Source organism: Porites lutea, chromosome 11 (genome assembly GCF_958299795.1).
Source record: "Porites lutea chromosome 11, jaPorLute2.1, whole genome shotgun sequence".
NCBI lineage: Eukaryota > Metazoa > Cnidaria > Anthozoa > Scleractinia > Poritidae > Porites > Porites lutea.
This window is the reverse complement of record NC_133211.1, coordinates 6173943-6190064: the sequence shown is the minus strand read 5'-3', so window position 1 is coordinate 6190064 and position 16122 is coordinate 6173943. Positions and strand designations below refer to the sequence as shown.

Genomic DNA, 16122 nt, shown 5'->3' with positions numbered 1-16122 from the left:
CGAGATGCAGCTCTTGAAAGCTATCAAGTAAGCAGGTGGTAAGGCCAGAATCGCTTGAGGTTCTTTTCAACCCCGCATCCAGCAAGGTGAAAAACGAAAACGATGCATCCGAAATCGGATTTCCAACTTTGACAACCGGCGCATTTCCCAACCAAAAATTCAATAAACAAACCAGCCATGAATCAAAGAAGACTATTGATAGCAGCTGTATTTCATTTTCAGCATCCAGTGGGAAAAGACAGTAAAAAACATCACAAGTTGACAAAATACTCTGTCAGCTTCAGCTGTGAAAGTAAACAAGGTTCAAGATGCTGTATAAATTTTCTGCATGAACTCACCTGTCAAATTTTGACCAATCAGAGCATAAACATTGGACGGTCGTAGAGCGTGATCAACGTGTGACTATGGTGAGAAAAGTGAAAAGCCTCTGTCTTCCCCGCTTGTATTGTTAAATGATTGGCTGAATTTTCGCGTCCGAGATCAGTTTGAAATCAAAATGCTAATAACGCGGGGCCATGGTGACATTAACACAACACTTTCTGTCATCATGTCATTATGTTGCTGCCGTTCTCTTTGCCTTTGTATTTCTCTTTCGCGTTGCCTTTGTCTGTTCATTCTAGCTCTGTCTCGTTCTGCTTGCCGGCGTTTTTCACTATAATTTTCTCTCCTTCTTCTCGTTCTGACTCTTTCTACTTGCCGACTTTCTTCGCTAAAATGTTGTCTTCTTCTTCTACTTCTAAGGCGCTCTCTTTGGCGATCGTCTTCGCTTGTTCTACGCGTGTTGACTCTTGTTCCCTGCCGTTCACCTTCTCTTTGCTCTCTGCTTAAAACCTGTCATCTACACGCTAAAATCTCTCTGCTGATGTTTGTTGACATAATAGCTTTCGTAAGTTGTAATAAAAAGTTATAAAGGCTCTGTCGAAAAATCTTTTTGCTAAGTTGCTTTGAAATTTCTTTTTTCAAAACCAGTTGCGCGATATAATTGGGCGACGTTGTGCCATGCGATTTCCCGCCAAAAAATCTCTACTTTCCCCTACCCCAAGAGTCCATGCGGACTACTTTCCACTACCCGGAAAGTCCGTACGGACGGACGTACGCTGACGTGATAACCAAAATTTCTCGGATGGCTGGTTTATCTTAGTAATGGTGCTCCGCTCGCGCGCTTCGCGCGCGCAAGGAGCTCCGCTATCATGACTACCATGGTGGGACATTTTCTTCCTGGATATCATTTTACTACCGTAATGTGACATTTTCTGCCTTGATATCATTTTACTGCCGTAATGTGACCTTTTCTGCCTTGATATTATTTTACTGCCATGATGGAAAATATCTTTTTCAATCCGGACATGAGAAATACGAAGTACGTGATAAACAGGAAAGGCGTTAAATGCATGAGCCCCAAGATTAAACGTTGCACATTTCCAGATTAAATCATAGACACTCACGTTGCTTCGTACTGCTCACTGGATTTTTTTTTTTTGAAAAATACTGTGAAAAGTATTAAGAAAAAAATGTTAATATATAAATAAATTTACTTTAACTTGGAAAATGTTACATCACCGCAACTAGATAAAATGAGATGTCACAACACGGTACTAATAAAATTGATATCAAGCTAGAAATTGCCACATCACGGTAATAAAATGATATCAAAGAAGAAAATGTTCCATCACAGTGGTCAAATGATATTAAGGTAGAAAATGGTCCATCACGGAAGTAAAATGATATCAACGTAGAAAATTTTCCATCACGGTAGTCAAATGATATCAAGGTAGAAAATGTCACATCACGGTTCGACACGGTAGTAAAATGATATCAAGGAAGAAAATGTTCCATCACGGTAGTCAAATGATATCAAGGTAGAAAATGGTCTATCACGGCGACAGAAATTCCATACTGATGACGTAAAATCTGTCCGAAATCCGGTCAGAAGCGCTGATTGGTCGGTGAAGTAGTTACATTGTTTTAGTTGTTTAGTAGTTAGTAGTTGTTTACGAATGACAGACAAACCCTTCGGGACGCGAAAAAAAGGTGTCAGTTACTGGAGCTGGCCGCTTACGAGAAGTTCTTACGAGAGCTTGCCCAAATACAAATAAACATTGGAAATGCAAAAAAAAACAACAACAACCACCACAACAACTGTTTGATAGAGTTAGGCTATATATGCTGTTGTTCTGACAATGTTGTAAGTGGTATTTCAATGACGTATTTTTTTCTCGCGTGCGGCGGATCCTTCGGTGTCGTCCGCAGGCCAACTAATCTCCGAAGGCCGACGTCACGAGAAAACTTGACGAAAGCCGGAAGTCACGCAAAAAAAAGTCACCACAGGGTACTTCACAAAGGTTTATCGTAGCAAAAAAAGAGGAATAAGCGATGGCATAAGAAATGGGTAAAATTAACCAAAAAGCCAATGAAAGTAAGCTTAACAACAAGGAAATAATGTCTGAACTGAACGACGGAGACAGTTAAATCAAATTCGCACAAAAATAGCAAATATTTCGACAAGAATAAGCAACAATAATGTGGTTATCATTGGTCGATGAGACCTACCAAGCTTTTAAAGACACTAAATGTTGCAATTATAGCTTAATAAACTATTGTTGCTCTGGTGTTCCACTTAGAAAGAATGTAATCTGGAATCTTCGTACATTCACCGCTTTCAGAAGACATTGAATACAGCAAATTTCCCTTCCCTTCGAATAAAAATTGTTTTTGCCGAGCTACAAAATTGGTTTTGCTTCAGGTACAATATTATTAAACAACTGGGTTGTCTTTAGCTTCTACAGTGCGTATCATATACAGACTAGCTCATTTAACTCCCGGAGACCATAACGTCGAGTTATACCAGTACGCTTCAATCAAATAAGTTGTAAAAAGTATCAAGAAAACTGCAATTTTTTTTAGCCGGATCGTTCAGGATATTTTCGGCAAATATTTGTTTGTTTTTTCTCCTCGAGCTTTGAAAAATTCACTCGCCACAATAAAACAACTTCCACCCACCCCAAACGAACATTGAGTGAGACTACCCTGGAATAACTCTGAAAATTAGGAAATTACAGACCAGACTTTCCACTAACCGTTTCAAATTTCCTAAAGTAAACAGAATATTATCTATGAAACATTCTTTCCAACCATGACCTTACCTTCTTTCCCCATTACTAACAAATGTAAACAGTTAAGCTATCTTACTAGACTAGATCACAGTGTCAACCAAATAAAACACTACGCGCGGCCAATAACATTACATAGCAAACACTAATCACAACAAAGGCCTTTCACTAGTACAATTCCGTGACACACTCTTACCTTCTAAAAACAAAAAAAAAACTTAAACTTGCACTAAATCAATTTAATGGTCCATTCAATGTGCAAAGCATGTTCAGACCCTCTCGGGATGGAGAGCGGAAAAATCGCTAATGGCCAGATCACAGCTTCAACCAACTACAACGCTAGACAAGGCGCTTCCAATGGAAGACTCAATTTCAAGGCTGGAGGAGGGAAGACTGGCGCATGGTCAGCCCGCGCAAATGACGTTCATCAGTGGCTACAAGTAGATCTTAGAGCCAAAACCGAGGTGACAGCAATAAAGATCCAGGGACGACAAGACTACGATCAATGGGTTAAGACCTTTACTATCTCCTACAGCAACGACGGCACCAACTTTAAACCTTATCAGAACGGCAAGGTATGGAAACCATTGAACATCGTAGCAAAAGAAAATCAAGCAATTAACTAATTCAATCTCAACTCAGTTACCTAAAAATGACTCTAAACCTTAGATCCACACTAACTATTTAGCAAGAATTTTAGCCTACACAAGTCACTAACTAGTTAAACGTTAACACTTCATTTTCACGCTCCAGGTCTTAGATGGAAACACGGACCGCAACACCGTGGTTTTGAACGTTTTCCACACTTCCATAAATGCACGCTACATTCGGGTGCATCCTAAGACGTGGCATGGCCATATTTCTATGAGGATGGAACTCTTGGGATGTCCGTCAGGTAATTACATGTTCTTTTTCATTTTCTTGTTGATAAAGAAACAGGTTCCCACTTAATTCCACAACATCGCGAAACCATCTCCTCTCATACTCAATTCAATTACGGATCACTCTTTCAGCTATTAGACAAGCAGAGACCCAAATAAGCTGTTTTATACTCACGGTATCAATTTGATAGAAAACGACGTTATCATACTGTAACAAACAGGTAATAAAAATGAAAAAAGAGAATTTCTTACAAGCCTAAATGCAATTTAACAAACAACGTTTTGGTAACCGGCAATAAGTTGTCTAAACGACATTTTTACAAAGGCTCCGCTGTACCTTACATTTCCGTACATCGTATTTTAGAAAATAAGCCACAGACATATCCAACTAGGCAGGTAAATTACAGTCCAAAATCACCTATCTTTTTAACGCAGTAAGACATTTCTGGCACAAAAAGCAAAAACCACTACTTCTTCTGTTAAATCATATCATTAACACACTCATCTCTATTTTAAACTTGCACTATAGTCCCTTGAAATTATTTGTTCTCTGCCCATAGCATGTCAGACCCTCTCGGGATGGAGAGCGGAAAAATCGCCGATGGCCAGATCACAGCTTCAACCAACTACAACGCTAGACAAGGCGCTTCCAATGGCAGACTCAATTTCAAGGCTGGAGGAGGGAAGACTGGCGCATGGTCAGCCCGCACAAATGACGTTCATCAGTGGCTACAAGTAGATCTTAGAGCCAAAACCGAAGTGACAGCAATAAAGATCCAGGGACGACAAGACTACAATCAATGGGTTAAGACCTTTACTATCTCCTACAGCAACGACGGCACCAACTTTCAACCTTACCAGAACGGCAAGGTATGGAAACCATTGAACATGATAGCAAAAGAAAATCAAGCAATTAACTAATTCAATCTCAACTCAGTTACCTAAAAATGACTCTAAACCTTAGATCCACAGTAACTACTTAGCAAGAATTTTAGCCTACACAAGTCACTAACAAGTTAAACGTTAACACTTCATTTTCACGCTCCAGGTCTTAGATGGAAACACGGACCGCAACACCGTGGTTTTGAACGTTTTGCACACTTCCATAAATGCACGCTACATTCGGGTGCATCCTAAGACGTGGCATGGCCATATTTCTATGAGGATAGAACTCTTGGGATGTCCGTCAGGTAAAAGAAACAGGTTCCCACTTAGTTCCACAACATCTCTAAAAAATCTCCTCTCATACTCAATTCAATTAAGGTTCACTCTTTCTGCTACTAGACAAGCAGAGACCCAAATAAGCTGTTTTATACTCACGGTATCAATTTGATAGAAAACGGCGTTATCATACTGTAACAAACAGGTAATAAAAATAAAAAAAGGCAATTTCTTACAAGCCTAAATGCAATTTAACAAACAACGTTTTGGTAACCGGCAATAAGTTGTCTAAACAACATTTTTACAAAGGCTCCGCTGTACCTTACATTTCCGTACATCGTATTTTAGAAAATAAGCCACAGACATATGCAACTAGGCAGGTAAATTACAGTCCAAAATCACCTATCTTTTTAACGCAGTAAGACATTTCTGGCACAAAAAAGCAAAAAGCGCTACCTCTTCTGGTAAATTATATCATTAACACACTCATCTCTATTTTAAACTTGCACTATAGTCCCTTGAAATTATTTGTTCTCTGCCCATAGCATGTTCAGACCCTCTCGGGATGGAGAGCGGAAAAATCGCCGATGGCCAGATCACAGCTTCAACCAACTACAACGCTAGACACGGCGCCTCCAATGGCAGACTCAATTTCAAGGCTGGAGGAGGGAAGACTGGCGCATGGTCAGCTCGCACAAATGACGTTCATCAGTGGCTACAAGTAGATCTTAGAGCCAAAACCGAAGTGACAGCAATAAAGATCCAGGGACGACAAGACTACGATCAATGGGTTAAGACCTTTACTATCTCCTACAGCAACGACGGCACCAACTTTCAACCTTATCAGAACGGCAAGGTATGGAAACCATTGAACATGATAGCAAAAGAAAATCAAGCAATTAACTAATTCAATCTCAACTCAGTTACCTAAAAATGACTCTAAACCTTAGATCCACAGTAACTATTTACAAAGAATTTTAGCCTACACAAGTCACTAACAAGTTAAACGTTAACACTTCATTTTCACGCTCCAGGTCTTATATGGAAACACGGACGGCAACACCGTGGTTTTAAACGTTTTCCACACTTCCATAAATGCACGCTACATTCGGGTGCATCCTAAGACGTGGCATGGCCATATTTCTATGAGGATGGAACTCTTGGGATGTCCGTCAGGTAATTACATGTTCTTTTTCATTTTCTTGTTGATAAAGAAACAGGTTCCCACTTAATTCCACAACATCGCTAAACCATCTCCTCTCATACTCAATTCAATTACGGATCACTCTTTCAGCCATTAGACAAGCAGAGACCCAAATAAGCTGTTTTATACTCACGGTATCAATTTGATAGAAAACGACGTTATCATACTGTAACAAACAGGTAATAAAAATGAAAAGAGAGAATTTCTTACAAGCCTAAATGCAATTTAACAAACAACGTTTTGGTAACCGGCAATAAGTTGTCTAAACAACATTTTTACAAAGGCTCCGCTGTACCTTACATTTCCGTACATCGTATTTTAGAAAATAAGCCACAGACATATGCAACTAGGCAGGTAAATTACAGTCCAAAATCACCTATCTTTTTAACGCAGTAAGACATTTCTGGCACAAAAAAGCAAAAAGCGCTACCTCTTTTGGTAAATTATATCATTAACACACTCATCTCTATTTTAAACTTGCACTATAGTCCCTTGAAATTATTTGTTCTCTGCCCATAGCATGTTCAGACCCTCTCGGGATGGAGAGCGGAAAAATCGCCGATGGCCAGATCACAGCTTCAACCAACTACAACGCTAGACAAGGCGCTTCCAATGGCAGACTCAATTTCAAGGCTGGAGGAGGGAAGACTGGCGCATGGTCAGCCCGCACAAATGACGTTCATCAGTGGCTACAAGTAGATCTTAGAGCCAAAACCGAAGTGACAGCAATAAAGATCCAGGGACGACAAGACTACGATCAATGGGTTAAGACCTTTACTATCTCCTACAGCAACGACGGCACCAACTTTCAACCTTATCAGAACGGCAAGGTATGGAAACCATTGAACATGATAGCAAAAGAAAATCAAGCAATTAACTAATTCAATCTCAACTCACTTACCTAAAAATGACTCTAAACCTTAGATCCACAGTAACTATTTACCAAGAATTTTAGCCTACACAAGTCACTAACAAGTTAAACGTTAACACTTCACTTTTACGCTCCAGGTCTTAGATGGAAACACGGACCGCAACACCGTGGTTTTGAACGTTTTCCCCACTTCCATAAATGCACGCTACATTCGGGTGCATCCTCAGACGTGGCATGGCCATATTTCTATGAGGATGGAACTCTTGGGATGTCCGTCAGGTAAAAGAAACAGGTTCCCACTTAATTCCACAATATCTCTAAAAAATCTCCTCTCATACTCAATTCAATTAAGGTTCACTCTTTCTGCTACTAGACAAGCAGAGACCCAAATAAGCTGTTTTATACTCACGGTATCAATTTGATAGAAAACGGCGTTATCATACTGGAACAAACAGGTAATAAAAATAAAAAAAGGCAATTTCTTACAAGCCTAAATGCAATTTAACAAACAACGTTTTGGTAACCGGCAATAAGTTGTCTAAACAACATTTTTACAAAGGCTCCGCTGTACCTTACATTTCCGTACATCGTATTTTAGAAAATAGGCCACAGACATATGCAACTAGGCAGGTAAATTACAGTCCAAAATCACCTATCTTTTTAACACAGTAAGACATTTCTGGCACAAAAAAGCAAAAAGCGCTACCTCTTCTGGTAAATTATATCATTAACACACTCATCTCTATTTTAAACTTGCACTATAGTCCCTTGAAATTATTTGTTCTCTGCCCATAGCATGTTCAGACCCTCTCGGGATGGAGAGCGGAAAAATCGCCGATGGCCAGATCACAGCTTCAACCAACTACAACGCTAGACACGGCGCCTCCAATGGCAGACTCAATTTCAAGGCTGGAGGAGGGAAGACTGGCGCATGGTCAGCTCGCACAAATGACGTTCATCAGTGGCTACAAGTAGATCTTAGAGCCAAAACCGAAGTGATAGCAATAAAGATCCAGGGACGACAAGACTACGATCAATGGGTTAAGACCTTTACTATCTCCTACAGCAACGACGGCACCAACTTTCAACCTTATCAGAACGGCAAGGTATGGAAACCATTGAACATGATAGCAAAAGAAAATCAAGCAATTAACTAATTCAATCTCAACTCAGTTACCTAAAAATGACTCTAAACCTTAGATCCACAGTAACTATTTACCAAGAATTTTAGCCTACACAAGTCACTAACAAGTTAAACGTTAACACTTCATTTTTACGCTCCAGGTCTTAGATGGAAACACGGACCGCAACACCGTGGTTTTGAACGTTTTCCCCACTTCCATAAATGCACGCTACATTCGGGTGCATCCTCAGACGTGGCATGGCCATATTTCTATGAGGATGGAACTCTTGGGATGTCCGTCAGGTAAAAGAAACAGGTTCCCACTTAATTCCACAACATCTCTAAAAAATCTCCTCTCATACTCAATTCAATTAAGGTTCACTCTTTCTGCTACTAGACAAGCAGAGACCCAAATAAGCTGTTTTATACTCACGGTATCAATTTGATAGAAAACGGCGTTATCATACTGGAACAAACAGGTAATAAAAATAAAAAAAGGCAATTTCTTACAAGCCTAAATGCAATTTAACAAACAACGTTTTGGTAACCGGCAATAAGTTGTCTAAACAACATTTTTACAAAGGCTCCGCTGTACCTTACATTTCCGTACATCGTATTTTAGAAAATAGGCCACAGACATATGCAACTAGGCAGGTAAATTACCGGAATCCGGAATCCTGGGCGTTGGAATCTGGAATACAACTCAAGGAATCCGGAATCCCACTAACGATTGGAATCCAGAATCTAAGTTCAGCTGACAAAGAATCCGGAATCAGGTGAAAGGAATCCGGAATCAATGGTGTGGAATCCAGAATCCAAGACTGTTTTGGATTCCTTTACATGGGGCGAATACTGGACTAGTATTATTTAAGCTATCCCTAAGTTTCAACTCTGGACCAGGTACACAATGTAAAAAGTTGTAAAAGTTTTCGCTTCACAACAATTGGACTTTATTACATGGCAACCTAGAGATCCTCGCAAAGCTCAGGTTAAGGATCAGCATTAGGAATAAAGCAAAGAGAGGCCAACAGAGAGATGGAAAAATTCTTCTCAAGCTCATCAATTATTCATAAAGAAGATACAAAGGAAGTTAATGTTTAATGAGTGTCTGGAAATCAGATAAAATCATTTTGTTTGAGAAGTAATATCAAGCATTTGACACACTGTTTCATCAACAGATTAAACACCTCGAAGTTCATCAAAAACACTCCGTTAAGTGTCGTATAATAATGATAATAATAATAACAATAATAATAATAATAATAATAATAATAATAGCTTTATTTTAGTGTCAATGTATTTAGCACAACGGTTCGCCTATTAGGCATACTTTCCTAAGTACTGGCACTGATTTATTTCTAATCTGTTACATGATTTTTACTTCACTCATTACTCGGGCATGCGCTCGCTGCACAACAATAACACCAATAACACCTGTTACGCAAGAGAGGCTAACGCACGTGTAAATGGCATAGCAAGTTAAGAATGGTTCTGCAAGTTAAGAATGGTTCTAGTCTTATGGTTTTAATGCCGTTGATTAGCTTACTCAAACAAATACACCTGGATATAGTAAGAAAGGACGAATTCAACGAAACGTAACAGGTAAAGTAAACTAACATACAGCGAAAAAATGAACATCAAATAGACTATTGTACAGTGGGTATAAGCGACCTCTTATTGCAAACATTAAGAACGGGATATTGAACCAATCTTGCTATCGAAAATGCGGAGAAAAGTAAACATTTCACATATCATCACCGAGAAAGAAATGATGTAGGAATGATAGATAAATGATATAGGAATGATATCGCACCCTGAGTAGTTGAAGATCAACAGAAAGAGAGACAGGGGTTGAAATGTTCTTGAATATGGAATAGGGAGTTACAACTGAGATGAACTATACGGGAAATAACAAATTTTGACAAAGATCATTGAACAGTGCATGGTGGCAAGTATCAGTACTGTCAACTTCATATAAAACATTTTTCTGCTAACTAAGAGATAACTTAATAACTTATTCAGAGAGGATAGTATGTGGCAGTAAAACAAGTAGTCCTTTCAAGTCTCTGATGACACCAGAAAATGCCTTAGTCATAAACACTTTCTCAAAAACACACCAATAGAAACTCAGCTTTGTTGTAAGTTCCCACAATGGGGTATTCATTGCTAAAGGTCTTATTACTAGGGATGGGCAATACACTATTAACAATCAAGAGCATATAGCACTGACTCAACATCGCACTTATAAACCCTTGGAGTGAATGATTGAAATAGTCAGCCTCAATTCAAGCCATCTATTTTCCTAATAGCTTATATGCAAAAAAGCAAATCTAATTTTGAGGTACATGTAACTGATTTAAGTCAACACCAGTTCTTGAAAGTTGCATGTTTATGCAGTTTTCATGCATAACATTATGCAGTGCAAAGTATTAGAGGTTGGTGTCACCTGCTGTGGTAGAGTCTAAATTCAAAGAAGGATAAGTTTAACTACAACCATTGACAAAACCCGATTCCGACCGAATCACGTCAACCCTTGGAACCCTGTTCCTAACCTTAGGTCATTTAGTGAGCTACAGGGGGATGATTGGATCCATTCCCATCCAGGTTTTGTGGACACCTGTCTAACCACAAAGAAATAGCAAATCACAGTGAATCAAAGAGATCTCTAATGTACCAAGTCCATTAAACGTTACAGAAACTCTACAGCCATTGCCCTGACATTGTGTAACAGCAATAATAGCCACTTTTAAAGGGAAGGAATCATCAAGTTACGAATAAAAGTCCTTAATCTTAGTCGTCGGTCCTTCTTGGCTGAGCAGGAGTTATATCAAATGTTCCCTGTACTGTTTAATTATCACTTGCTCCAGTTAATTTGCATTAGGGTTTTACAGGGCAGTACATGTGACTCCAACACTACCTACTGATTAGTTTAAAAACAATTTATGAAGTTTACAAGTGCAGAATCCTCCTTATCAGGCAGTAACCGGTAAAATTTACTGCTTGCAGCGACACTTGTTATCTCCTGCAACCACCTAAGGGTTTCAAGGGGAAAAGGTACTGGTATACAGCCGACTTTCAACTTTGTTGTATGTTTTTAACCTCAGATCAGAAGGCGGATAACTTACAATAGTGAATTACCCTAAAATAGTTCTTAAAATAACCAAATGAAATCGATGTTTCAGAGAAATTAGCTCCTAAAAATTTCCCACTGAGGTCGAGGCCATGTCCCTCACCCCCCCTTCCTTGCCAGAAAAGTGTGCGAAAATGGCGTTTTTGGCGAAAATGGAAGAAACGGCGATTAATTGCCAAAATCGAAAAATTGTAAATAAAAATTCAAATGAGATGGCAAAGGGCCCATTTTGAAAGTGGCGATTGTGGCAAAAATGGCGTATTTGGCGAAAATGGCAGAAATGGCGATTAATCGCCAAAATTGCCAAATTGTTAAAAATTCAAATGAGATTTTTTTTTTACCTTTCATTAAATACTCCACAGCGTTGCAATACTAACGTTACAATGGCATTGCAGGATATTGCATTACAATACATTACAAATATATTACATTACACTACACAATAAACTTTAACGCCAAAGTGACTTTACAAATAATAAAAATAAAAAAATACGTACACACGTTACTAGGGTACAGAGTCCAAGGGCAAAGCCTACTTCTTAATAAATTTGTCCATTTTACTAGTTTTAACACATTACGTTTCTGTTTCACACTTAATTTTAACCTTGGATGAAAAGGCAGTTATGATTGGAAGAGTCTGATTTCCTCTACAATCCCATAAGTATAGTTTAGTGATCATTATCAAATAATTCAGCAAAGGACAATTTGTATACAATATTCCAGTAATGACGTCTTGTTAGGTCAGACAGACCTATGAAAATGTAAAAGTAATATTGACATTCCTTCCAAAACTGCCTGGTGGTGTGTCTGCATTCGAAAAAGATGTGGTAAAAGGATTCCGAATCCACTTTGCATACTGAACATTTATCATCTTGGATATAACCTATTTAGCATAACTTTTTTTATTGGTGAATAAAATTGAATTAAGGACTTTGTATCGAAAAGCTTTTAGATAAGGTTCAAACGCTACCTCGTGTGGAAGAAGGAATACTTTTTTCAGCTGGGCCCAGTTGTTCGAACGCCGATTAATGCTAACCCAGGGTTAAATTTTAACCTGGGTATCCGTTTCTTTTGTTCAAAAGCCTTTTCCTGGATAGTTTTCTCTCTTCTTTTTAGAGCATCCAATGATCAAATTGAAGGGAAAAGGAATAAAACTGAATTTGCTTTTTAAGCTTTCCTATCTGAAATCAAATTTCGCGCTAACCCTGGGTTAACTTAACCCTGCTTTGAACAACCCGGTCCTGGTCTTGAGTTAGACTGAAATCTTGACATAAGTGTTTGGAATTTTTTGGACACTGGGCAATTGTTCTCTTTATTAGCATGTAGTAATCTTTAGATTTCTTTTGTTATCGACTGCCAATATTAAGCTTATTTCTGAGCGAAGACAATTGCTTGTCTTTAAATTTGTTGGAACGGAATGACGAAGCCCTGCCCAAAGTAGGTAGTTAATTTTGCTAATTTTATTCGAAACAATAGTAAAAGAATTTGTGGTGTCTATTCCAAACAAAAGATCATTTACGAAAATGACATCTTTTTCAAAATTTTTTTCATAGAAAACAGGCTTATTATCAACGCGTATCTCTTTGTTATTCCTCAAATTATATTGCCATTCCCTTCTACTATCGAAAAAAACTTCGAAACTCAGACCACCATTGAGTAACTCGGAATAGAATTTAGAGGAAACATGGATCTCTTCAATGTCATAATTACAATGAAATAAAAAGAGCCCCTCAAAACGTTCCAACGAAAGCCGTAAATAGCTTCTCCAATCCGGCACTATTATTGCACTGGAAGATCCTTTTCAGCCAGGTTAGTCGTAAGGATTTAATCATACTTTCCAGATCGTTTCATATTCATTAATCGTTGAAAGTCTTGTCACTTTATCGGTTCTTTTCCACAAAAATTGAAATATCATTTGATTTAACTCTTTAACAATTTCCTTGGGGACCGGCAAGAAGCGAGGAAATGTAAATATATTTTGGCATGATTAAAGACTTAGTAATTGTTACTCTTCCATAGATAGAAAGACCTCTTGAAGACCAAATGTTTATAAGTTTTTTGACACTGTAAAATCTTTCAATAAAATTTTTATCGTGTAAGATTATGATATCGTATAAGTAATAGACACCAAGTGCTTTGATTGGCTCATCAGACCATTTTAAACCAAAAGGTTTTGAAGTTTTATCGCTAGACGACCTGATCAAAATTAAAATGAGATGTCAAAGGGCCCGTTTTGAAAGTGGCTATTTTGGCGAAAATGGAAGGAATGGCGATTAATCGCCAAATTGTAAACAAAAATTCAAATGACATAGCAAAGGGCCCGTTTTGATAACGGCAACTGGTAACTGTTTGGGGGCTGATGTTTGAGCACCAAAGGCTAATAGAGAAATTGATTCACTCTTCAATATTTGTACGCCGAGTTGATTGGCCAGGGCATGAGTGATAAATGAGCGCTGTACCCATCATCAAGGAGAATATTTGCCTCACAATAAACGTGCTTTGTATTGACTATTGCTATGGCTGTTTTCAATAGTGAAATTTGACCACCACTGATCGGGAAACCGGCTGCAGGTGTGGGGTCTGTGATAGGTGCGAGGGTAGCTTGAACAGATGATGTTGATGGATCGCTTGTGCCTTGAGGGGTGTTAGTGGGAAGAGTAGGAGCAGTAGGAACTGAGGGAGTCCCTCTGGTGAGTGTTCCCCTGAGCAGAGACTGGTGTGATGTCTTCCCTAACACTTATGGCAACGGTACCTGGATGGACAAGTGGAGGATGTGTGGTTTCCCTGGCAGTTGAAACAGTCTTCCCCGCTTAATTATAGACCACCTTTGCTGACAGTCAGTAATCACGTTACAATTGTACGGTGGTGCTCCTTGCAGTAAGTACACTTTCTTTTGGGTTCTGGCTTGATAGATTTTCCGGGATGAAGATGATTTCCTTAAGTTTGAGTGAGGAAGGAACTAGTGATTGTAGGGGAGACTCCATAAGGGGCGCCATTAAGTTGGGCACCTGCTTGAAGGATTCGAATTTCCTTTACAATAGCATCTCTCGGTTCCTGGAATTTTCACTCAGGGCTGTCATGTTCGTGAGCTAAGTTTTTTTTCTCCACTCATGGGGTAGTTTTCCTAGGATAATAGGAACTCAGAGATCCCCATAGCTTTCGTGTGATCTTCCGAGCGATTCAAGACCTCTGACATGATTTTCCATTGTGTTATAAAACAGTTGCGAACTTCTTAATTGATTGACGTTCCTTGAGTAGTTTTACAGCTTGTTCGTAATTGATGTTGTTGAGTGGAAAACCAGCTATAGCCCTTGATGCATTCCCTGCCTTCAGGTAACTAAACTTCTGTACTGCGCCCAGTGTTGTATTGGAATGAACTGCAGCTTCAAATGAGTCCCTGAAAGTGGACCAGTTGAGGAGATTGCCAGAAAAAGTTGGCAAATTCAACTTAGGAAGGCGGCTACTGTGGTTAGTATTCGACGGAGGGATGACAGGCGGTGACGGAGTATTAGGGGGTGGTTCAGTGTTCTGCAAACTATTAGAGGTCCCCCCCCCCCCCCCCCCCCCCCGAGGCGGCTTGATAAAAGGGGTTTGAGCTTGGCAAAGGGGGTTGAGTAGATTTCTTATGAGATAATGTGAGATGGATAAATCTTCTTATCTAGCTAAATGTTTCTAGTATTTCATCTTGGGTTTCCTCCGTGTCAAAAATCTCCTATTCGAGGTCTTTCGGTTCTTCGAGGAGTGCTGCGTTTTTCTCGTCTATTTCCTGGAGAATCGATTTCTTTCGCGTAAGTTGTTCAAAGATGCTGTTTGATGATACGACATCCATTTCGGTGGGTTCCTCCTTCTCCATGAGATCCCTTGCCTTGTTTAGAGTCTTGGTTAAATATGAGCACGATAACCCGCACGAGAAGAGGTTAGTATCGGTAGAGTTTCCGCCATCCTGGTCTCTGCACAAAATTATGTCGCGGTCGAAGAGAAAAACTAAGCAAAGAACAAAACCATGTGCTTTTTATCGGGGACTTATCCTAACTGACAAGACCTCTGACCGCGAACGATAAGAACAAGGGCTTATCAACAAACAAAGGGACGACTGTTCATATGACTAGCGTCTTGAGAGTCTATTCGAAAACCTCCTAGTGCCCTGAAATCCTACACTAATTTCGGCTAGGACAGAGATATTCACAAAATTGGAATTGATCTTATAGAACATTGTCAAGTCATTGATGATATGGGGTTCCTCGAGCAATTGAGGAAGAGTAACAACAAGGAGAGTATTAAGAACAAACTGCGTAGTCTAAAACACAAGATAAGAAGGGAAACTAGAGCTGCCTATTGGAATTATGAGGAAACCAACATCCTCCCTGAAACATCAGACGAGCCAAAGAGGGGTAATAAAAAACTGTGGTCCTTCATCAAACACAGAAAAACAGACTCAATCGGCGTAACCCCACTGAAATACAAAGGAACGTTATGGGACAAACCCAAGGACAAAGCAGAAATCTTAAATGAACGATTTAAGTCTGTTTTCTCAGATCCAACACCTGATGAACTGGAAGCTCCTGTCACCGAAACAGATACGCCATACCCTGATATTGATGAACTACGTATTACATCAGATGGTGTACAAAAGCTACTCGAA

The 16122-nt window shown here is 39.3% G+C and overlaps 1 pseudogene; it reads left to right on the top strand.

Annotated features, from left to right (window-relative positions):
* The window catches only part of LOC140952494 (uncharacterized), a 51302-nt pseudogene that overhangs the window by 19664 nt on the left and 15516 nt on the right, over nucleotides 1–16122 (top strand).